Here is a 23380-nt window from a genome sequence, read left to right as displayed (position 1 = left end):
TTCTTGGTTCCAGACCATCACAGAACACAGACTGTTGCCTTCTCCCTCATCTCCATGGCCAATGCTGTGGTCTGAGCCCCTGTCACCTCCCACCAGAGCCTCTTTCCACTCCAGCCCCTTCCCACCCATTTTCTCCACACCAATCATGGTACCTTTTTTAAAAACACAGACATGGTCAAGCCACTCCCCAGTTTAAAAACCATTTAACACCTTCCCCTTTTGCATATAGGATAAGATCTAAAACCCTTACCTCGGCCCACCGAACCCCTCCCAGATGTGTCCAGGGCTCACCTGGCCCTGTGCTTCCTGTCACACCACTCCTGCAAGTTCTGGAACGCGTGAAGTTCTTGTGCTACTCAGGGTCTTTGCACATGCGGTTCCCTTAGTCTGGGATTTTCTTCCTCCTAACTGTGGTGTCTGGTTCCTCCCAAACTTAAATATCCACCCTGTGAGAGGCCTTTCTGGTCCATTTTATCTAAAGTAGATCCCTCCAGAAGTCTGTATCCTCACCCGCTGTGTTCCCAGTATAGAACTTTTAAATTTATAGTTTATAAATTTAAAAACTTACTTTGGACTATTCCTTTTTCCTTTGATACCTCCTGAGTCTAAGTTCTGTGATGGCAAAGACCAGATCTGTTTGTTTTTTTAATAAGTTCTTACTTTATTAATCCTCTCATGAAAAATCTACACCATCACTCCAGATACAGCCACTGCAGAATCTGCTCCTTCTTTTTGCCAGCATCACACTGGGCCTTGCAGTCCCTGTGACTCTCTGCATTCTATTCTTCCATTCCTTTCGCTGTTGGAGTCTTTTTCTTTTCATACAGGCCATGTCTTGCAAGCTTGTGTTTGGGCTCATTTTTCTTCACATTGTCCAAAGAATCGTAAATCGTGCCAAAGCCAGTTGTTTTGCCACCGCCAAAATGAGTTCTGAATCCAAGTACAAAGATGGCATCTGGTGTGGTCTTGTACATTTTGGCTAGTTTTTCCTGAATTTCTGTCTTAGGTACTGTTGCTTTCCCAGGCTGAAGGACATCAATGACTGCTTGTTTTTGCTGAAGTAGTGGGTGGGTCATGAACTTCGTGGTCTAGATAGTTAGTGCCGTTCCTGACGGCTGAGTATCTTTAAGCAGCCAGGGAGGAAAAGAGCAGACCAGACCTGTTTTACTTCCCACTGCGTCTTCAGCAGTAGGGGCAAGTGACAGGTGCTCACTATGTGTTAAGTGAGTGAGTAACTCATTGAATTAAAGGGTTTCCTTGGAGGGAAACCTGAAGGTTTTCCAAATCCTTTATTTTATAGAAACAGTGTTTCTGAGGATGGTGAAATAATATGCACAAAGGAACTATTGTGAGAGTTGGGACCAGTACCTGGTTTACCCTCAAAATGTGTCTTACTTTCTTCTACCAGATCACCCAGTCCTATGAAACACACCTTGTCTTTATCCCTGTTTGAATAAACACCACTAGAAATCCTATGGTGAAAGCATGTTTAAAGCCAATTTAAAAACTAAAGGCGCTCCATCAATAAGAGAATAGATGATTGGATTCTGGTATATTCATATAATGGAATGAGAATGAATGAACCAACACTTTTGGCCTAAAAATGGTTGAATCACAAACATAATGTTGAATAAAAACATCAAGTTACAAAATAACATTATGATAGCACTTACATAGAGTTCAGAAAATAAGCAAAACTAAATAGCATGTGGTTAGTGGATATATGGTTAAACTGTAAAGAAAAAAGTAGGAGTAAGAAGTCTTTTTTTTTTTTTTCATGGTAAAAGCAACATTCAGATGGTGGTTACTTGCCAAGTGTTAGAGGGAGGTGGGAAGGGAAGGAACAGAGAGAAGGAAGAGCATGGGGATGGGATGGGGGGTGATAACGTTCTTATCTTGAGTTGGGTAGCAGTTTCATGATTACCCGTTTATTTCTTATATTTAACAATTTATACACTTGTATGTATAAAACTTGGTAATGAAAAAAAAAAGTAAGACTGGCATAATTTCAGTTTGCCTGCACATACCAGTCTTAGAAAGACAGTGTGCTTCCCCCTTCTTCAGGAGTGCCCCAGAGTGCCCCCTCCAGCCAGCCCGGCCCACTTAACATCTGCAGCCTAGAGGCCCTGGGGCCTGTTCCTGAGTCCGGTCAACACTGTGCAAAAGCATGCTATAATTGTGCAGACTGTTCGGAAAGAGATGCCTACCCAGTGCGGTAGAGCCTTGAGCAAAAATAACCTCCTTGCTTGCCCTTCCACTTAACAAACTGTTCTTTGCTGTCCTCCGGGCTTTTGCACCTTTGATATCCCGTTATTACAAGGCAGACACCCCTGGAAGCGGCCACATCAAACCCCACACTCTAATGATCTTCATTAATACTGGGCGCTGAATGGGTGAGACTCAGGGGAGGGATGTGGCCAGGGAGAATTCGGTGAGAGAGCACCAAGGGCAAGCCAGGCCACTATCGCCTTTGGTCCAAGCAGCCTGTGCCTGGTTTTTCTGAACAACCGCATTGATTTCACACTCTTCACTTCTGATTGGAGCCCTGGACTTATTACTGGAACAGAATGCCCCAAAATAGCCAGTCAGCATGCCCCGGTGACATTGCCACATGCTGAGATCAGCCTCCTTGAGCAATTCTTCTTTCTAATGTTAGTGGCAGGGAAGGGGTTCCCACCATAAGGGTTTCTGGTTCATTTGTGTTACTGGGTCTCCCAGGGCCACACTTCTGTCTTGAGAGAGAGTTTTGGCATTGGGCTCCTTCTGACATGTCAGGCTGAAAAGTGATTTTGAGCCAAGAGTTCTGTTGCTTCATTTTGGTTATTTATGAGAAGCTGGTATTTTCTGCTAATGAAGACAATGGGAAATTTCAAAACCTAAAAATTACTGAGCTATTGGGGTAATGATGGGAAAATAGAAATTGCAGAGTATTTCTCAACAGTTTGAGTAACTTGCCTTCCATGTTTTTTCCCAGGAGTAATTAGAAAGATAAATGCCACTTGCGTTGTGGAATCTTTTTGCTGAAAAGCATGAAGCTATTCCAGGGAGATTTTGGACAGAGGGTCCCCATCACCACACACTCCTATAGAAAAATTCAGTCTGCTTGCACTTCCTCCATTGGCAAGTGAACGAAAGAAAGAATAAATGAATGAGAAAGCCACTCAGCTACACACGCTGACCACCACAGATAGTCATGCCTTACTGTCCTAGTTGGAGGCCTGATCGTTTCTTTATCTAAAAAATGTGGGGATTTTTCTCTGATTATAAAACTAACATGTGCTCATTATAAAATACTTGGAAAATACAGAAAAGTATAAAAAAAGAAATACAAACATCCATAATCCTATTAACAGAAATATCTTATTAACATTGAGGCTTATATCACACTAGTGTTTTTCTGAGCATGTAAATATTCCATGGCTCAGATCGTGCTATGTATATGGTTGATATCTGTGTTAGATAGAATTCTAAGATGACACCCACACACACACCCAGGCCCTACATCCTTGATTAATCTCTTCCTCCTTGAGGATGTGCGGGAGGGACCTGTGAATATGAGGGGGTATCTCTCCCACGATGAGGTTATGTTACAGTGGACTTGAAGAAAAGATTATCCTAGGCGAGTCTGATCCAATCATGGGAACTTTAAAAGAGACTGGGCTTTTCCTGGAGACAGGGATTTGAAGCATGAGAGGGATTTGAAATGAAGGAGATTCTCTGTTGAAGGCTTTAAAGACAGAGAAGACGGTGGGAGGAGGAATGCTGGCCTGCTCCGGAAGTTAAGAGCAGTCCCCACTGGCATCCAATAAGGATACAGGGACCTTAGTCCTACAACCACATGGAACTGGATTCTGCCAACAAATTGAATGAGCTTGAAAGAAGACCCCCATTCCAGATGAGAACTCAGCCTGGCTGACACATTAATTTCAATCTTATGAGACCCTGAACCTTCAGAACCACAAAATAATACACAGGTGTGGTTTTAAGGGGCTGTGTTTGTAGTAATTTGCTCTGCAGCAAAAGAAAAATAACAGAATATTCTACTTTTTCATTCACATTGCAACTGAAACCTTTTTTCCTATTATTGTAAACTAAAATGTTCATTTCTCCATCTAATGTGTCTGGATAGTAACTGATGTTAACCAGCCTATATTATTGAGCCATTATAGGTGTTAAAGATTTGTTTTTTAAAAATTAAGTGTTGTCTTCTTGTTTTGTGTTTGTTTTGTTTTTGTCACATGAAAGGAAAATGAAACGTCTGTTTCCCAATATGTGCTGCGCTGTACTGCATCCAAGAAAGAGAAGAGAGAGACAGAGGGAAACAAGGTATGTCTAAAGGGTTCTCTTTGCTGCCAGATGGAAAGTAGACTTCAGGGGAGAGCAGGACCCTTTGTGTTTTTAAAGGTGGAGGCCCTGAAGCTCCGTAGGCCACATCATCCAAGGGGAGGGCTGGAGGCTGGGAGCCACAGAGGTTGAGGAAAGGCTGGCTCCTCCCTGGTTAATGGTTCCCTAAGACTGAGAAGAGAAATAAGGGTTGGGCTATGGTCCCATCTGAGCCGGGTACTCTGGGTGACCTCAGAGCGGGTCTGCTGCATGACTGTCTATAGGACTGAGGAGGCTCTGCCAGGTCCTCAGTCCAGCTTAAGGTGGAGGAATTGAGAGCTCTTCTTAACACGCTTGGCCAGTATTGGCTTCAGCCAGATTTAATTTCACTTTGAAAAATAAAGAAAATAGCATTGCTGTTTTGAAATGTGGGGCATTGCTGCCTGTTATATAAACAGTACTGTGATAAGTAGTCCTATGGAGATATATATCTGTATTTATTACTTTATATATATATTTTAATTGAAGTGTAGTCAGTTTACAATGTTGTGTCTGTTTCTGGTGTACAGCACAGTGCTTCAGTCATACATGAACATCCATATATTCGTATTCATATTTTTTTCACCATAAGTTACAACAAGATATCAAATATAGTTCCTTGCGCTATACAGTGTGAACTTATATCTGTTCTATGTGTATCTGCAAATCTCAAACTCCCAGTTTAATCTCCTCCCAACCCCTTCCCCGCCCCTGGTAACCATAAGTTTGTTCTCTATGTCTGAGTCTTTTTCTGTTTTGCAAGTTATTTTCATTTGTCTTTTTTTTTTTTTAGATTCCACATATAAGTGATATCATATGGTATTTTTTTCTCTTTCTGGCTTATTTCACTTAGAATGACACTCTCCAGGTCCATCCATGTTGCTGCAAATGTCATTATTTTATTCTTTTTTATGGCTGAATAGTTTTCCATTGTATAAATATACCACAACCTCTTTATCCAGTCCTCTGTCAAGGAACACTTAGGTTGTTTCCATGTCTTGGCTATTGTAAATAGTGCTGCTATGAACATTGGGGTGCATGTATCTTTTTTAATTAAGGTTCCTTCTGCATATATGCCCAGGAGTGGGATTGCTGGATCATATGGTAAGTCTGTTTTTAGACTTTTGAGGAATCCATACTGTTTTCCATAATGGCTGCACCAAACTTCATTCCCACCAGCAGTGTAGGAGGGTTCCCTTTTCTCCACAGCCTCTCCAGCATTTATCGTTTGTGGACTTCTGAATGATGGCCATTCTGACTGGTGTGAGGTGATACCTCATTGTAGTTTTGATTTGCATTTCTCTGATAATTAGTGATATTGAGCATTTTTTCATATGCCTGTTAGCCATTTGTATGTCTTCACTGGAGAATTGCTTGTTTAGGTCTTCTGCCCATTTTTGGATTGAGGTTTTTTTTTTATTGTTGTTGTTAAGTTGTATGAGCTGTTTATGTATTCTGGAAATTAAGCCTTTGTCAGTCTCATTTTTTGCAAATATTTTCTCCCGTTTAAATGGATGGATTTCCAAAAATAAGTCAAAGGATATAAGCATTTTAAGGTCCTTTATACAAATTGTCAAATTAGCAGGTTTTTAGGTTTCTCAAGTTAAAGTATATAGAAGACACTAGATGCATAATAAATTCTCCCTTCAGTCTCTGCCCCCAGCCTCCCCAATTTACCAGCTGCAACAGATCCAAGGCCCACTTGAGCAAGCCTTGGCATTGTGTACTTCCTCCTGGGGAAAGGCTGTGTGCAGCCTGGACAGGCACAGCCTGATACACACCCACCTCCACCAGTGACTGGCTATGTGACCTTGCAGTGTATTTCCTGGGGCTGCCATAACAAAGTACTACAACTGGATGGCATAAACAACATACATTTATTGTCTCACAGTTCTGGAAGCTAGACTTTCAAGATCAAGAGTCAGCACGGTTAGTCCTTTCTGGAGCTGTAAGGGAAGAATGTGTCCAGGCCTCTCTTCTAGCTTCTGGTGGTTTACTGGCAATCACTGGCTTTCCTTGCCTTGTAAATAACTGTCTTCTCCCTGTGCCTCCATGTGGTCTTCCCTCCAGTCCAAATTCCCCTTTTTATAGGGACACCAGTCCTGCTGACCTCAGCTTAAGCATCTGCAAAGACCCTATTTCCATATAAGTCACATTCACAGGTACTGAGGGTTAGGATTTCAACATATTTTGAGGGGAACACAATTTGACCCATAACACTTTGGAGAGTCATGTACACTCTCTAAGGCTCTGTTCTTGATCAATAAAACAGGAATGATACCGGCCTCCGTACTGTGAGGATTCCGTTTACATAATAAATGGGAGGGTGGGTAGGTGATGGAGCACTTGCCCAGTGGCTGGGACTTGGTCGTTGCTAGCTACATATTGGCTAAGGTGTCAGGTTGCTCCTGCTGTTGCAGTGCACTCTCGTGGGTGTGGGGAAACCCGTGCTCTGCTGGGTGGAGATGTGTGTTTACGCAACCACTCCAGAGCCCGAGAGAGAAGGTGCCACCTTAGTTTTCAAGTGTCTGGTCCAGTCTTTACAGTCTCATTGTTAGCCAGCCATGGACTTCACCTCTCCCACAAAGCCAACTTTGGAGATTGGCGCCTGCCTTCTGCGGCTAGTTTGCTGTTTGAAAAGTGCCAGGGCCCTGTGCCAAAGCTGACCCCATGAGCGCAGCTTTCCCTGCACAACAAGGCTTCAGAAGGTGGGCCTGGCATCAACCAGAGTAAGAGAGGCCCTTGTGACAACACACATACACACACACACAAACACACACATACACATCACACACAAGCCAGAGAGCAGAGACCCCAATCAGTACTTAAAGCAACTTTTAAAGGGAATAAAAATTGCTCAATCTCTTTGATGATATTCAAAGAGTCTTTTTTAATAAATGAGAAGGCCCATTCGCAATTCTGAACACATCTGGTGTCACCAGCTCTTTTCTTTCCCCCCTGCTAAACCATCTTAATTCCATAATTTAGAAGGTCTTAAGACAGAAGGCTCTCACTGCAGCATAATTGGGCATCCTGAACACTCCAAGTTGGATTTGATGCTATGCTTCAACCCAGAACTTTTCAGAGTCAGAGAGGAAAGGTTTGGGGAGGAGGCGATGGTGAGGCATGGATAGTGGCCTGCCTGCTCAGGCAGCCTTTGACGAGAGAGCTAAGCTGCCTGCAGAAAAATGTTTGCTATTCATTTTGCCCTGACACTCCAGGAGAGGAGCACAATTTCTTTTGTGATTGGAGGTACTGTAATCTACAGGAAAATCGATGAGGGCTGACAATAGAATCACCCAACTGATCTGCAGACCAGAGACACCAGATCACAGCAGGCTGCAGCTGTCTAGTCAGCCAGCACTGCCCGCTGCTGCCTCTGGGAGAACACGGTTTTGGAAAGCTCACACCCTGGGGTGCTCCTGACTCCACTAGGCTGTCAGCCTGGCCTGCTGGGCTGCTAGGAGTTGAGGGACGAAGCACTCAGGGGGATGGTGTTGGGGGCCAGGGGGCCACAGCATGCCTGGAGGGTTCCTGAGAGGAGGGAGACAGAGACAGAGACAGAGGTGGAGACAGAGAGAGAGATCCTGACATTGTAACAAAGAGATGGGAAGATGCACGCACACACACGCACATACACAGACCTCAGTTTTAAATGACCTAGATAAGCCTGTATGACCACGACTTTTTAAATTAAAAGAATTCAGACTAGGTACCTCCATCCCCAAACATGCATTACTCTATAATCATCAGGGAGAAAAATATAAAAATAAGTAAATCAGAAACTTCCCAAAAAGTAACTCTTGCCACCCCAGGCACATCTGCACATCTGCTGGGCCCCTCTCCTGGCCTGGTTCAGCTGACCTCAGCACCCACAGCCACGGCGGCAGCAGCAGCCAAGCTAGCAGGTGTCACCGCAATATGGCTACGAATCGCTTCCTCCGATTTGGAGACATAAATCAGAATAATATGTGCATGCTGTCCCCTCCCCATTCGTCCCCTCTACCTGTACCACAGCCACTGACAGCCTTCTGGCCCCTGCATGTTTGCTGTAAGACATTACCAACAGTCCCCATTTGGGGCTGGGGGACTTTCCTGGAATCTGTGTAGTTAAAACACCCATATAGTCTATTGGGACAAACATGTGGAAAACTACATTTGGAGAAGTAATGGCTTAAGGTCCAGAACACATAGAGAGGGCCCTGGGAAGGCAGGCCGGTGGTGTCCATTGGTACCCATGGCAAATTCCCAGGATCAGGAGAAAGCTGGGTGGCCCAGAGTGGGACAAGTTGCTGGTGAAACTCACAGACCTCTGGTGACCCCTCCCTCCAGGCTGTAGCCAAACCACATCTTCCACAGACGCTGCCCCCCACCTCTCCTGTCTCTGGTATTCTGTCCCCTGCCCCAAACTTCCTGGCTAAGGCTTCCTACTTCATCTGCTACGTTCTTAGCAGAAACTTTGAAAGTCAAAGAGGTGGTGGCCGTAAGCTCGGTCTATTCCAAGATTTGGAGGGCAATTCTAGGCCTGAAATTGGCTCCCTTTCCTTCCTTTCCCTCGGCACAGTCCCTGCTCTGCAAGGAGCTGACAAGGGCTCTGGACAGCAGGACAGCAGGATCCAATAAATCTGAGGCCTGTCTAGGTGCTTCATTTATCAAGAGGCCTAATTTACCCAGGCCCTTTAGACTAATTGCAGATTTGCAAAAACTGCTGAGAGTGTAGAACCGAGTATTGTGAGTGTCCCTTGCCATATTTCTGCTAATGTGTTTCATCTGGAGTACATAAAGAGGCAGGGATGCTGATTTTAGACACAGCACTTTGGGGCTAATCCAGCTAAATGATTAGCCCTGAAATTCTGCAGTGATGTCATTTTCCCTACAGTGCTCTGCCAGTCGGCTTGTTTGCTTTATAGTGAGAAATATGTACTTGCAGACCCAAGCTAGCTGTCTCGGCATCGCGGGGAAATCTGCCCTCCGTGGTTTATTTGGGGCAACAACACCAGCCTACTTGTCAATCTCTGGGTCTCTTCTCTGGATGACAAGGATTACCAGCAAGACAGCAATCATAGGAAAATATCACTTCTTTGAGGGACTCTTGGATAAACTTAGCTGTCCTCCACCGCCCCAGGCACACTGGTGGGCAGGTTCTGCTAAGCAGCGAAGCCATCTGGGGTTCTGAACTTGGAGCGAGACAGGTGTGGTTGAGGGGTATGGGTCTCAGCTCTGCCCCCAGCTATGTGCTGGCACAGACCAGTTCCACAGCCTCTCTGAGCCTCAGGTTACTCCACTACAAAACAGACATGAACACCTGCCTAACCTCATGTCCCGGCATAGCTAGTAAGCTCAAAGGAGAGAACAGGTATGCGAGGGCTACCCGGGGGTAGCCCTGATGGCAGTGATGAGCATGGAGCTTTGGAGTGAGGCAGTTCAAGTTCAAACTCAGTCACTCCTGAGCTCTGAGACCCTGGTTACTCATCTCTAGTGAGCTTTAGGCTCCTCCTGCTTTTGACACGAGACTGTCAGAGTGGCCTCACACAGTGACTGGACTTAGCATCCACTGCCCTGGATCCAGCTCTGTTCCATACATTAGAGTTGCTCAGTGAAAATTGCTCTGACTTGGGTTTTTACATTTCCCCAATATTGGGCCCATGCATTTATTTCAGAAAGAACTGGGCTCTGATTTTTTTTTTTTTTTTTACACCCTAGAGAGTTATTTTCCCAGTAAGTGCAAACCAGTCTGCATTTGGTATATTCTCAGAGTTGAAAAATAAAAGTTCTGAAGGTTGATCAGACTTTCTGGATTTCCTTGATATGTAATTGGAGGAAGGGTAGAAATACCCTCTTACACATGTAGCCAAAGCCTTTGCAAATTCCAAAGTGCATACCTACTTCGTATTTGTAACAAACATTTATAGGGTGCTTAGTATGTGCCAGCCAGGCACTGTAATAGAAGCATTTTTTTTAATGAAGGAACTGGGGATTGAACCCAGGACCTCGTACATGCTGAGCACGCACACTACCAGTGAGCTATACCCGCCCCCGTAATAGAAGCATTTTATATACCCCTGCCTACTTCAGGCTTAACCGCAGATCTCCCAGGCAAGTTCTATTATTATGTCCATTTTACTGATGAAAAAAACTCTTGTAAGATTAAAAACTTTACCCAAAATTGCACAGCGGGTAAGGGGCAGAGAAGAAACTCAAACCCTTTGGCCAGCTGCACCAAAACTGGTGCCAGAACATCACACAGGGGCAAAAGCACAGAGAGGGAAACCTGCAAACACAAGCTACAGCCCAGCAGTGGTCTACTGAATGCCGGTTACGACGCTGGGTACTGTCAACACGGTATCTCTAATTTTCCCGACAAGGCTGCAAAGTGGGAAGCAATATTGACCCCATGTCACAGATAAAGAAAGTAACGCTTGTGTAATTCCCCGTGTTACTCAGCTTGAAATTGGAGGAGCTGGGAGCGGAAGCCCAGACCACCTGCCTCTAGAGGCCGCCTCTTAATCTCTGTGCTACGCTGGGAGGAGGATGAGCCCTTAAAATGGGCTCGTAAAGCAGACGCCCATGACGGAATTGCTGGGCCCGTAATCTTTAGAAGCTGGCTCGGGTTCCGTTGTGAGCATGATCTTCACAACCAGGCCAGAATAAATGAGGCTATGTCTCCAGCACCTTCACAAGGCCCTGTGCTTGCCTAAAAACTCTACTGCATGATCCTTTAGCCTAGAGAATTGTTAACTAGCAGCCCAGGAGAAGCTGAGGGTGAAGCACTCCTCTGTGTTCTGAGAGGCTGGGTGTTAAGGCATCTTATTAATTGGCCTGCCTGGTGGGAATGTTTGTCCTGATGGATCAAAGCTTGAAGTCGAGACGCAGCACCCAAAGCCATGGACGCAACATTTGTCTTGCATCTCCCATCTCTGATTAAGAAGCCAGGGGCACGGGCCAAACTGCATGATGGATTCCTCACACATCATCCCATAAATTTACCCCCGAGGGCCAGGCGCCTTGGGTCCCGCCTGTGTCAGCATGCTAACGCACAGCCTCAGAACCATAACGTAGTGTTCTAGGGGGAGGCTGAAATTAATGAAATTCAGGCTGACATTTTGAGCACGCACACACATAGCTCAAGATTATCCCACAAGTATATTTCTCGTGGAGAGAGTAGTTTTTCCATATTAAAAGATGGCATTAACCTTCAATATAGTCCATCACTGGCTTTAATCCTTTCCACCTGTAAATATTTCAGATAAAACTATCACATTGGCTGTGCCTGTGTCTTACCAATGTGGCTTATGTCTGGACCGGGGGAAGATGATAGGTTGAACTTTTTCACTTGTAAATATCCATCAAAACGAGAGTCAGTGGGTGGTGGTAGAAGCAGCATGGACTTTGGAGTCTGCAAGGCCTAGATTCAAATGCCAGCTTCATTTACTAGCCCGGGGACTTCAGGAAAGTTGCTTGGCAGTTCACCCCCTACAGGTGTGGAGTTTCTGCCCTGCAAAAAAATAAAGTGCTTTGTGTAATTAATCTGCCCAGAGAGGGCTGCCTTTTTGTAATCCATCTACCTGAAGAGGGTGGTTTTAATACTTACACCACCGTGAGCATGACTACAGCCCTTGCTGCCTGGCTTCTCCAAGGCTCTTCAGTCTCTTCCGTAAAATCAAGAGAGCATACCTTCTCTTCCAAGTCCTGAGCTTGAGAGATGCTATGTATCCACCCAGCCCCATACCCCTACCATGGAGAGGAGGCCCCACGCGTCCACAGTCGCTAGAACCAGGATTACAAGATGGCAGCCTGTGGGCAAGAGCCATTCCATACCTGGGGTTTATTTGGCTCACTCAGGGTTTTAAAAATGTTTGAGCCCAAGCCTTTACAAACCATGATAATCAGGAGGTGAAAAACCCTTCAAAGTCTTTTTGAATTAGAGTTCCTTCCGGATATATGCCCAGGAGTAACTGACTATACTTCAATAAAAAAAAAAAAAAAACAAAACTTTCAAAATCAAGAGATTTTTCTTATAAAACTGAATCACTATGGTGTACACTAGAAACTAACATAACATTGTAAATCAATTATACTTCAATTTTAAAAAGAAAAAAAACTACTTCTCGTTCCTCTTGACAAATCGGAACGTCTGGGTACATGGATGGTATCCCCAGAGAGCAGGAATCTGCAAGACCTGTGAAGGGATCCCTCCTGCAGACAGACAGGCTCACTGCGGGTCCCACGGTCCCTGGCTCTCAGCCTGCCCATGTGCCCACATGAGCCCCTGCCCTCCTGCATCTTCACCGCGGGCCCCTGAAGCCACTGCAGTGTAAGACTTCCAGGCCGGTACCTGTGAGTGTGTTCAAGAGACAGAACCTCAGGCCCCAGGCCAGACCTCCTGAATCAGGATCTACATTTTAACAAGATCTCCGAGGGATCACTCTGCACGTTAGGGTCTGCAAAGCCCTGGGCTAGGATGGGGGTGGCAATCTGTGGCCCAGGTCCAGCCAGTTGCCTGTTTTGTCAATTAAGTTTTCTTGGAACACAGCCACGCCCATTTGCTTTTGTGTCGTCTGAGTCTATGTCAAGTAGTTGCAACATGCCTCAAAGCCTGCGATGTTTACTTTCTGGCTCTTTATAAAAAAAGACTGCCAACTTCTGCTCTAGAAGAATGCTTTAAAAGAGTACTGTAGGTTCAAACTGGACACGACAAGTGCTATAGACACCACAAAAGGAATCAGTACTCAGGACCACTTCTTCAAGCGAACTGCTAGTTTAACCTTCTCCAGTTTCTTTTGATTGGGGGTTCTTGGTTCTCCGTCCTTAGAGAGCCTGCAAAGCCACATCCCTGATGCTAGCAGGGGAGCCTCTTCTGTTTGGATGCCCCACTTCTTTGTCTCTCTCTCAGCCCTCCACGCATTTTATTCCCCTTTTTATCCCTTCCCTTGGGTTTTCCTCTTTTCTTGCTTGCTACTCCTTCAGCTAGGTCAAGTTTTTCTCTGTATGATTTAGGCAAGTAGAACCCTGGGCCAGGCAGGATTGGGAGGTTGGGCAGGGCTCTCAGTGCAGAACCCATGAGATAGGCCTTTTTCGCTGGGCCCAGACTCATGGCGCTCCTTCTACACCAGAACTTTGCTAAAAGAGCATCTGTCCCCTTTCGTTATCCCAGCCTTGTGTGTACAGACCCCAGGAGATGAAAAGGGCAAAGGAGAGAGTCATTCTATAACCCGAGGAAAGCATCCGGCCCACGGGAGGCCCTCACTGATGATACCTGGTGGGGCCTCCCACCTAAGGCACCTTTTTAATTGAAAAAGTAATTCTTTACTGAGCCGGAGGTAGAAAATGCTGCAAAATGCTACAAAGCGAAGTGATTTTTGAGCCCCCAAAAACCATCTAGAGCTACACACAATTTCCATATGCGGGGATGATGAATTTTTAACTGACCAGTCAACAAAGACTCTTCATCTTCAAAGTGGAATTCAGCATTTCAGACAGTGTGCCAGCCAGCAAGGTGTTTGCCACATAGGTGGTCCACAGTGATTGGAAACTTCAGGGGGGTCCTGGGGGCTTGCACAGGGGATCTGGAGTATCCGGCCGGATGTGGACGAGGAGACTGGAAGCCTCAGAGGCCAAGGGCCATGGTCCAAGTTGTTAGTGTCTCAGCTGGGGGTGGGCCCCACTCCTGCCTTTCCATCCCCACCACCACCGTGCTGCCTCTTTTGTCTAGTCAAATGTGATCCCATCAGATGACTTTCCGAGATCACCATGAAAATCCTTCGTATTATTGAACCAGTGAAGGGTTTCCTGGCCCATTCTGGAGCTCATAACCATCTCTGTCAGGAAATGATCCTTAGGCAGAACTGAAATCCCTCTTGCCATACTCTCTGCTTTCTGTTTGTTCTGTCTTCTCTAAGGAAGCCTCAGTTGCCATTCTCCCTTTAATAATCTTTTTGTCTCAGAGGATGGCTCCCCTCCCCAACAGCCATCCCTTCTCCAAGTTAATAATTGCACTTCCTTTCATCTTTTCCCATCAGTCTTGTTTTCCAATCCTTAAAAATCACTACCCTGAAACCATTTCCAAATTCCCCACATTCCTGCAAACCTCCTTCCTATCTTGAAAATTATATAAAAACGTATCGAGTAAACATAGGACTAGGATGGCATGTAGGTATTAAACACTTATCACATTACAGACGTGGCCAGGATTTCTTCTGAAGGAAGTGTTCCAAAGTAGTGAAAGTCGGGATCTAGAGCTGGCATTTTCTCATTTACTTGTTGTTTTGGAGTTAGCAGATGAAGGAGATGGTTGACAAAGACCTACTAAGAAATACTAATGGTAAAAGCCATCATGATAGCAATCATATTGAATGTTCATGATGTACCAGGCTCTGAACTAAGGTTTCACTCAGTCCTCATAATAACCTTTGAGGAAAGCACCATTACTATGTCTGTATTCCAAACAAGGAGAGTGAAGCACAGAGAGACTGAGCCACAGGCTCAAAGCCCCCCACAGTAATAACAGATGATCTCACACAGATGTCCCCGTCTTGCTAGAGAATACAGAATTTCCCCTGGATGCAAGCGAGACTTTGAGAAGCCTGTTCAGGGAAGGGGCAATCCTTTTATTCCCCACTGGCCCCTTAGCACCTAGCAACGTGTCTGGCACACAGTGGGCGCTCAGCAAATGTACATGGAAGGAGTGGATCAGCAACTTTATTGTCAGCTTTGAGCATGCTGTCAGGGCTTAGTGGACACCTGTAACTGAGATCCAGGTGATGACACCTGCTCACAAGAACATCACTATGAATTAAGAATGTCACTGTGAATTAGGAACATCACTATGAGTTTCCCTGGCTGAGCAGCAGAACCACCCAGAGTGTAGTAAAGGTGCAGCTTCTCTGGGCTCCTCCTGGACCTCCTGCACCAGAGTCTTCTGGGGGCAGCCTGGGAGCCTGTACTTGTTCTCTAACCTCTCTAGGCGATCATCATGCAGAACTGACTGGGGATTCCTTCCCCCAGCTTTGTGCCCAAGGATGGGGAACTTTACAGACCATACTCATACATGCAGCCTCCTTATATGGGCTCCTGCCCTCTGGCTGCTGATTGGGTCCAGCCATGACGAGGAATCAAGATGTAGGAGGAGAGTGAAGGGGAGATATTCATACCCCAGCTCCCTTGCCACCAAGCTACAGGGGACCACGACTGCCTCCTCTCCCAAAGGCTAAGCTCATCAGATAGCCTCTATCAGCCACTCATGGCTCCCTCCCTCACCCCATTAGCCCTTCTCCTTCTCTGCTGTTACTAGCCTGGGTGCTGCCTCAGCACCCCTTTGAGCTTCCTCTTACCCTGAAAATAGTCCCATAATTAACCACTTTTCAATCTCTCACTTAAATGTGCTATCTGCTTCCTGCTGGGACCCTGACTGGCACTCTGTCTGTGAAGTTCCACACACTTGTGTACCCATGTGTGTGCATGAAAACACACACACACACACACACACACACACACACACACGAGGTGTGGTATAAAACGGGCCACCATGGGTTCCTTTCTAGGGAGTTTGCTAATAGGACCATGCTAAGCCCTTTATCCAGCTGCTCAGACTCAGAGGCTGACAGTTGACAAGCGCTTCCTGGGCTCCAACCAGCAGTGGCAGTACACATCTACCCAATTTTGTTCCAAGTAAGAGGAGAAATCCTAATACTATCTTTTGGAGTACTGACTTGTACCATCACAAGGCTGACTTGAAAAACTCTATTGAGATGAAAGCCATTCTCCTCTGGGGTTTCCATGTCTAAGTTACTGAAAAGCCACTCTGCTCCAGGTACCTCGGTTCACTCACTCCCTGCCCCTTGGAAGGCTGGGGCAGCGGGTGAAAGAAACAGATGGGCTTTATGGGAATGAGGATGGGGAGACAGGCCAGAGTTCCCTCCAGGAGGTGAAACTCAGGCTTCAGTCACTTTCCCCAAAACCTCAAAGTGAAAACTACTCACAGCCCCAGGCTTTGCCTATTCTCTGCCCAAGCTCAGTAAATCATCCAGTCCGCATACCACCCAGACCAGCATCTGCTGAAACAGGCGCAGGCCCTGAAGGTACCCAGGCTGAGAAAGCTCCCTCCAACCCAGTCTAGAGTTTGCGAACCTTGGCCAACCTTTCCCGAGTGCTTGGCCCAACACGCAGGTCTGGGCCAGGTTTAGGGTTTCAGAGTGGCAGTTTCTAAGCCGTCTCATTATTACTGATGACCAAGGTTTGCCGAGAGCAATAGCGTTTTATAGCCCACTGAGCAGAGGGCCCGGGAACTGTGGGGGATCTCCTTCCTCTGAGATTGTATGAGGCACCGATCACAAAGTGGGTGGAGGCCACATGCTTAGCTAAAGCTGCTCTAAGTGAAGCTTGCAAAAAGCAAAGAGCCCGCTTGTAAGCCCCACGAGGCAGCCCAAAGATGAGCTGCGGTATCCAGGTGTGGCCCCTGACCTTGTCTGTGGTCCTCTTGACTGTAGGGAAGGTGCTGGACACTGCAACTGCGGGGTATCTGAGGGCAGGTTTGGTTCCTCTGGACATTATCAGAGGCCCTTAGGATTACTGTTGCTCCTAATCAGATGCTGTTTCTACTCATTCCCTGGGCCATCTTGGTCAGATGGAGGCCTGAACTTCCATTCTCTACCAAAGCCAATTTCCTGTCACCATTCACCCTGCTTTCCCGGGTCAACAGAAGTCCTGAGAGAAATTAGACTTTGAGTTTCAGGGAACAGAAGGAATCACATTTTTTGAAGGGCCAGACAGTTTTCGCGTTTAATCTTCATAGCCATCCTAGGAGGTTGCAGCGATAATTATTCTCATTCTCATAGCTAAGAAGACTGGCCCTCAGGTTTTAGGCCAAGTCACACAGCTAGGAAGGAGAGGCCAGGTTTGTCTGACCCTTGGATGCCTTTTCAGTGCTTTTTGGGCCCTTATGTTTTATCTGTGGATCACCTTTTCCATCCTTGCCCGTTTCTTTCCACTGGACCATTTTTTCTGGAGCCAGGTGGGCTCAGATCTGGTTCCACTGCTGCTGCACAGCCCTGACCAAGCTCTACTCCCACTGAGGACCGTAGCTCTTCCCACCCCAAAGGAAAGGTATTTTTTGCCTGGAGCAGAAAGCCTCAGCATGAAGTATGGACCAGCCTTGCTCTGTTGGCTTCATGGCAAGTCCTAGTGGGAAGCAGTAGGGGTCTGGGTTTCCCCCAGTGCTGTTCTTGGGAACTGCTTATGCAATGTTTGGTAGTGCACAAGCTCCTCTGACAGAATCCAGCACAGGTCCTCCAGTTGGCAGTGGAGCACGAGTCTTCACAATGGACCTCAGAACTCTGGTGACAGGGTTAGTGGATGTCTCCCAGAGGAAGACGACTAAGGAAGCAGGGACCAGGTGACTTCCTGTACCCACTCCCTGTATGAGATTGTCTGTTCCTTGAAAAGTCAAACAGGGCTCAGTTAGGTGGGTCAGCCTGCAGGTTTCCCCTACCCAGCCTTTGTGCCGCTTGATGCTTCCCTGTGCCTCAGATTTGAAAGTGAAACTGAGCTTGAAGATGAAGCTCATGCCTTCTGGCTTTACCTTTCTCTCCCTGCCTCTCCCTCTTTCCAGCGCTGTTTACCTCTGGACAATGTTTAGAGATGGGACTCTGGAGCCACATGTCTGTCACTTATCAGCTGTGTGATGTAGGGCAAGTTACTTAAAGTCTCTGTTCTCGGTTCCCTTACCTGAAAAATAGTAATATTAATAGTATCTATCTTAGAGGACTGTTGTGAGTCATTAGACATAAAGCACTCAAAGTCAAGCATATGATAAGCCCTTTGTAATTATAATAATAGTAATGTTACTATTAGTATTATGCATCCTCACACATTGTTGTGAACTCTGGTGTCCCAGGTGCTGGGGAGAGCCAGATGAATTAGCAGCTGTCCTTGCCCTCAAGAAGCCCACAGTCTAAGAGGGAAGGCAGAGAAGTGAGCACACAAGTGCAGTAAAGCATTCCAAGTGCCATGGAAGCCTCGGTACAGAGTACTGTGGAGAACCACCCAGGGGGAGTGGTTATTCTAAGTACCTCCCTTGCTCACTGCTTTATCCCCTGCCTCAGTCTGGGCTCAGTGCTCTATTGTGCTGAAAACGAAGTCAGGAGCAGAGCCTGAAGAGAGCTTGCTGGAGAGGGGAGCTGGAACTGATTTTCCGGGGAAGCAAGGAGGGGGGAAGTGAGATTCAACCATGAGCAGATGTGCCCTATCATGTGGCAGCCTGGAACATTCTGACGACTCCAAGTTCAGTGTGGCTGACCCCCAAGGAGAGACCCCCGAGGAGGCTGACTGGGGTGGAGGTGGGGGTGTGAGTAACCAGGTAGAAGTAAGAAAACCAGTTAGTAAACTTAGTGGTAATCCTGAAGGAGAGCTAATAAGACCCAAACGAAAGCAGGCCAGTGAGGAGAGCTGGCTGGGGGCACTGTTGAGGAGGTTACCCTGACAGTACGTTGGGGGTGCAGTCAGCCGAGGGGGTGCAAGGAGGCTGGCCTTGATATCCCAGGGTTCCAGGGGACATGCGGATGAGAACTACTGGGACCCTCAGCTACACACATGGGTGAAAAGTTTTTGCTCAGCTAGAGCAGCGCTGTTTATCCTCCTAGTAACTTTGCAAGACACTTTGTTCTTTTATCAGGTGTTTTCTCTGAGGAAAAGAAGTCATTTCATTCTGTATTTGGAAATGGGAATGCATGTGCACAGTCAGGGTTCCCTGAACGCTCTCTTGCTCCAGGGCTGCGTCTCACTGTCAGACCCCAGGCGCCCCCTGCTGGAGGTGGCGAAAACATGCATGGCTGCAGACCCAGCAGTGTAGTGGGTCATACGTGACTCCGAAATCTCAGAACCTGTGCTATGGTAAACGTCATCTCTGCTGTGAGAAGTAGCTCAGGATTTCAAAACAAATTGTGCTTTCACAGCATCACTGTTGGTCTGCTGCGGGAGGCGAAGGGGACGTGGCTTGGTGGCCTGTTTGAAGTCACCCACCTGTGAGCTCCTCCACCCCAGAGCAACAGCACTGATGCCAGGAGACACCTACAGAGCAGGCAGCCTATGTGGAGAGCACACTTGAGCTCCAGTGCAAGGGGAAACATCTCGTTCTCAGAGTAGCAGATGCCTCTTCTTTCCGTTGTTTGTTTTAAATGTTAAAAGTCTCCCCTCAAAAAAATGAGTGAAAGCACATCCCAGTGTGTCATCATCTATCATCACCAGTGAACCAGCAGGGGAGAGTACTGGGTATTAGCAGCTTTGTTTTGTCTACTTTCATTTGGTTATAAATTTTTAATTCAAAAAGCAATTCACCATTACAGCAATTTTAAATAATCTGTCAAATTGTTCTGGGCACTGCTATCATTGGGATATTTTTAAAGTAAATTTATTACTGACAGCCATTACATTGTGTTGCTAGTACTCTGATCACATTCCATCCATTCAGTATGCTTTTCTGAAATGTCCTTCAACAAGTGCATACTGTCAGTGATGCCTGTCTTCTTGTTCTAATACGTTAAAATACACTCACATTTGTTAAAAGTAACAATAATGAGGCTGTTAGACAGCCAGGTTTACCTTGGTTTATGGGATACATATATTCCTAAAAAGTTGCACCTAAATGGCACTTTTGGTAAATTGTCTCATACTTTATGTTCTTTTTAGGAAAAAAAAAAAAAAAAAAAAAAAAAAAAAACCTCAGTACTAAACTCTTTTTATATAGAAATTGAGATTCCCATGCCAAGTTTGTTTAAACTGAAATATACCTAAGAATCATTTTTTAAATTAGGTCAACAGTGAATGCACATGCATTCATTTATGCCTTTATTCAACATGTATTTATTGAGTACCTACTGTGTGCCAGGCACTGCTCTCAGAAGCTGGAAATTGAAGAGTAGAGAAGCCAATGTCCCTTTCCTTGTGGAGATGCTATTCCAGTGGGACAGTCAGACTAGCCAAGTAAATAAATGCATAGTATAATTTCAGGTAGTGCAAAATGCTATGAAGACAAATAATGCAGGAAAAAAGAGAGAGTGGTGGTGGAGAAGACATCTTAGTTGTTGCATTCATTTTCCATTGCTGCCTAATAAATTATCACAAGCTTCGTGGCTTAAAGCAGCACAAATGTATTATCTCACATTTTCCATAGTCAGGAATCAAGGCATGGATTAGCTGAGTTCTCTGCTTAGGTCTCACAAGATTGTAGGCAAAGGGTCAGCCAGGGCTGGGTTGCATCTGAGCTTGAGGGTCCTCTTCCAAGCTCATGTGTTTGTTGGCAGAATTTAATTCCTTGCAGCTGTAGAAATCATGAAGGCAAAAGGAGAAAGTCTGTTACTGCTTGTTCCTCCTCTAAGGACTCATCTGATTAAGTTAGCAACACCCAGGATAACCTCCACTTTGAATAACTCAAAGTCAAGAGATAAGTAAGCTAATCAGGGCAGATAGATCCCACTAAATCACAGGTTCCACCAGCACAAGGACATTACACCAGGGGGTGGGGATCGTGGAGAGCATCTTAGAATTTTGCTTACTACAGAGTAGTCAGGAAAGAACTTTCCATAGTGGTTACATTTGAACAAAGACCTGGAAAAAAATAATAAGAGATTGAGTTATGTAAAGGTCTGGGACAAAATCTTATAAGCATGTGCAAAGGCCCTGTGGCAGGAAAGGGGGGGGGTATATTCAAGGAATTCAAGGAAGCCAATGGAGTTGGAGGTTAGTGAATGAGGGGAATCGTGGTATGAGGTGCAATTAGAGAGGGAGACAGGCCACATATCATGGAGAGCCTTGCAGGTTGTGGTAAGGTGTCTGGAGGGCTCTGGCTTGGAAGTGGCATGATCTGATTTATATTTTAAAGCTCTCTCTGACTTCTTTATGAAGAAGGAATTGTAGGGAATTATAGAATGGGAAAAGAGAGACTATTTATAAGACTATGGCTGAAATCCAAGCACAATGAAGGTGGTTTGCAGCTATTGAATTGGAGAAAATGAATTCAACATGGGTTTTGAAGGTAGAGTCAATTAGATGTACTTAAAATGTAATGATTTAAAAGCATACACTCTGGATCCAAACGTCCTGGGTTCAGATTCTTGTTCTGCCACATACTAGCCATGGGCACTCAGACAAATTATTCGATTTCTTTGTGCCTTACTGTCCTAATCTGAAAAGTGGGACTTAAACAGCATGTACCTCATGGGCTGTTTTATTTTTTATTGAACACAGTTGATTTACAATGTTGTGTTAGTTTCAGGTGTACAGCAAAGTGATTCAGTTATACATATACATATATATATACACATGTATTTATATACTTTTCAGATTCTTTTCTATTATAGGTTATTATAAGGTATTGAATATGGTTCCCTGTGCTATACAGTAGGTCTTTTTTCTTTACCTGTTTTATATATAGAAGCACCTATCTGTTGATCCCAAACTCCTGATTTATTCTTGACCCCCATTTCCTCTTTGGTAATCATAGTTTTTTTTCTATGTCTATGAGTGTATTTCTGATTTATAAATAAGTTCATTTGTATCCTTTTTTAAGATTCCACATATAAGTGTTATCATATGATTTTTGTCTTTGACTCACTTAATATGATAATCTCTAGGTCCATCCATGTTGCGGCAAATGGCATTATTTCATTCTTTTTTATGGCCGAGTAATATTCCATTGTATATATACACCATATCTTTATCCAGTCATTGTCAATGGACATTTAGATTGCAGCGCTGCTTATAATTGCCAAGACATGGAAGCAATCTCATGGGTTTTTGTAAGCATCCAGTGAGATAATCCTGAGCATGCAATAACTGATGCATAAGTATCATTTATGTATATGTAAATGGTGACTTATTACATTTACTGTTGATGGATTGGACATACGATTTGAGGGAAAAGGAGAAATCAAGGACGTTTTCCAGGTCTTTGGCCTCAGTAACTGGGGGGATAGTAGAATGGGGAAGACTGCAGGATGCGCCGGTGTCAGCATTCCTCATATTCCAGTGATGGTAATACAGCTACATGATGCGTGCAGTTGCTACTGACTAGCTGTGAGAACTTGGTTAAGTAACTTGACCTCCATGAATCTCAGTTTCCTCATTTCAAAAAATAAACAGAGTTAGTAAAAGCGTGAGACAGCTGCAGGACTGTCACTGGGAAGCTGCTAAGTAGAAAGTGCTTTGGCTCCCACTGTCTCTCAGGCTAGCTGGGATTCTAGCTACCACCTGACCAAAAGCAGAAGTCATCAACTCTCACGGGGGTAGAATGAAGCAGCCCTCATGTCCTGATCACCTGGGGACACTGCAGGCAGTGCTGGCACCTCTCCAAATGTGTAGAAACTCACACACTTACACACTGTAGGAAACAGGAAATCTTTCCTGGGCCTGAAGGCTCAAGAATGCACTTACCCTCCCTCCTTCTTGAGATAAAACGTTCCTTTCTCCTTACTAGCGCTGTGATCAAGTAGTCCTCACAGAACAGAATCCAGGAGGATCCTGGATTTACTGTCTAGATGGCTCCCACTGTCCCTTCAAGATCTCAGCATCCTGAAACCAGCTGCCCAGGGAACACCTGTCTGATCCACACTAAGTCAGGGCTTCTCACTGTATGTTCTCAGAGGTCCCTGTAATGTGTCTTCATGGTCACAGGTCATCACTACTGCTTAGATTAAGGTCTTTTTCCCCTCCTCAACTGTAGACTTTGTGGGGACAAAGACAATCTCAGTTTCGCTCACCACAGATGTCACCAGCATGTCATGTAGACAGTCAGCTCATGCAGCTTTGCATCCATGACTCAGCACCAACCATTCCCAGGCACTGGGAATATTGTGACTTGCAAGACAGACTCCTTGTCTTTAAAGGGTCTGCAGGCCGTGCAATTGTTAGTACTCCCGCCAGTGGTCAGCTGGGAGGGGGTACTGGTAGAAAGGCATGTGTCGGCTGTACATTTAGCTCAGACGTTTGAGAAGTACGGGGGAAGTATAAGGAGTATTCTAGACGCTGA

The 23380-nt window shown here is 45.5% G+C and overlaps 1 pseudogene; it reads right to left on the bottom strand.

Moving 5' to 3' along the window:
* Positions 1-673: 673 nt before the first annotated feature.
* Positions 674-23380, bottom strand: part of LOC105095969 (small ribosomal subunit protein eS24-like) — a 93757-nt pseudogene continuing 71050 nt past the window's right edge.

Source organism: Camelus dromedarius, chromosome 10 (assembly GCF_036321535.1).
Source record: "Camelus dromedarius isolate mCamDro1 chromosome 10, mCamDro1.pat, whole genome shotgun sequence".
NCBI classification, from domain to species: domain Eukaryota; kingdom Metazoa; phylum Chordata; class Mammalia; order Artiodactyla; family Camelidae; genus Camelus; species Camelus dromedarius.
Note: the sequence above shows the minus strand (reverse complement) of the source record. Positions and strands in the feature narration are given on the sequence as shown.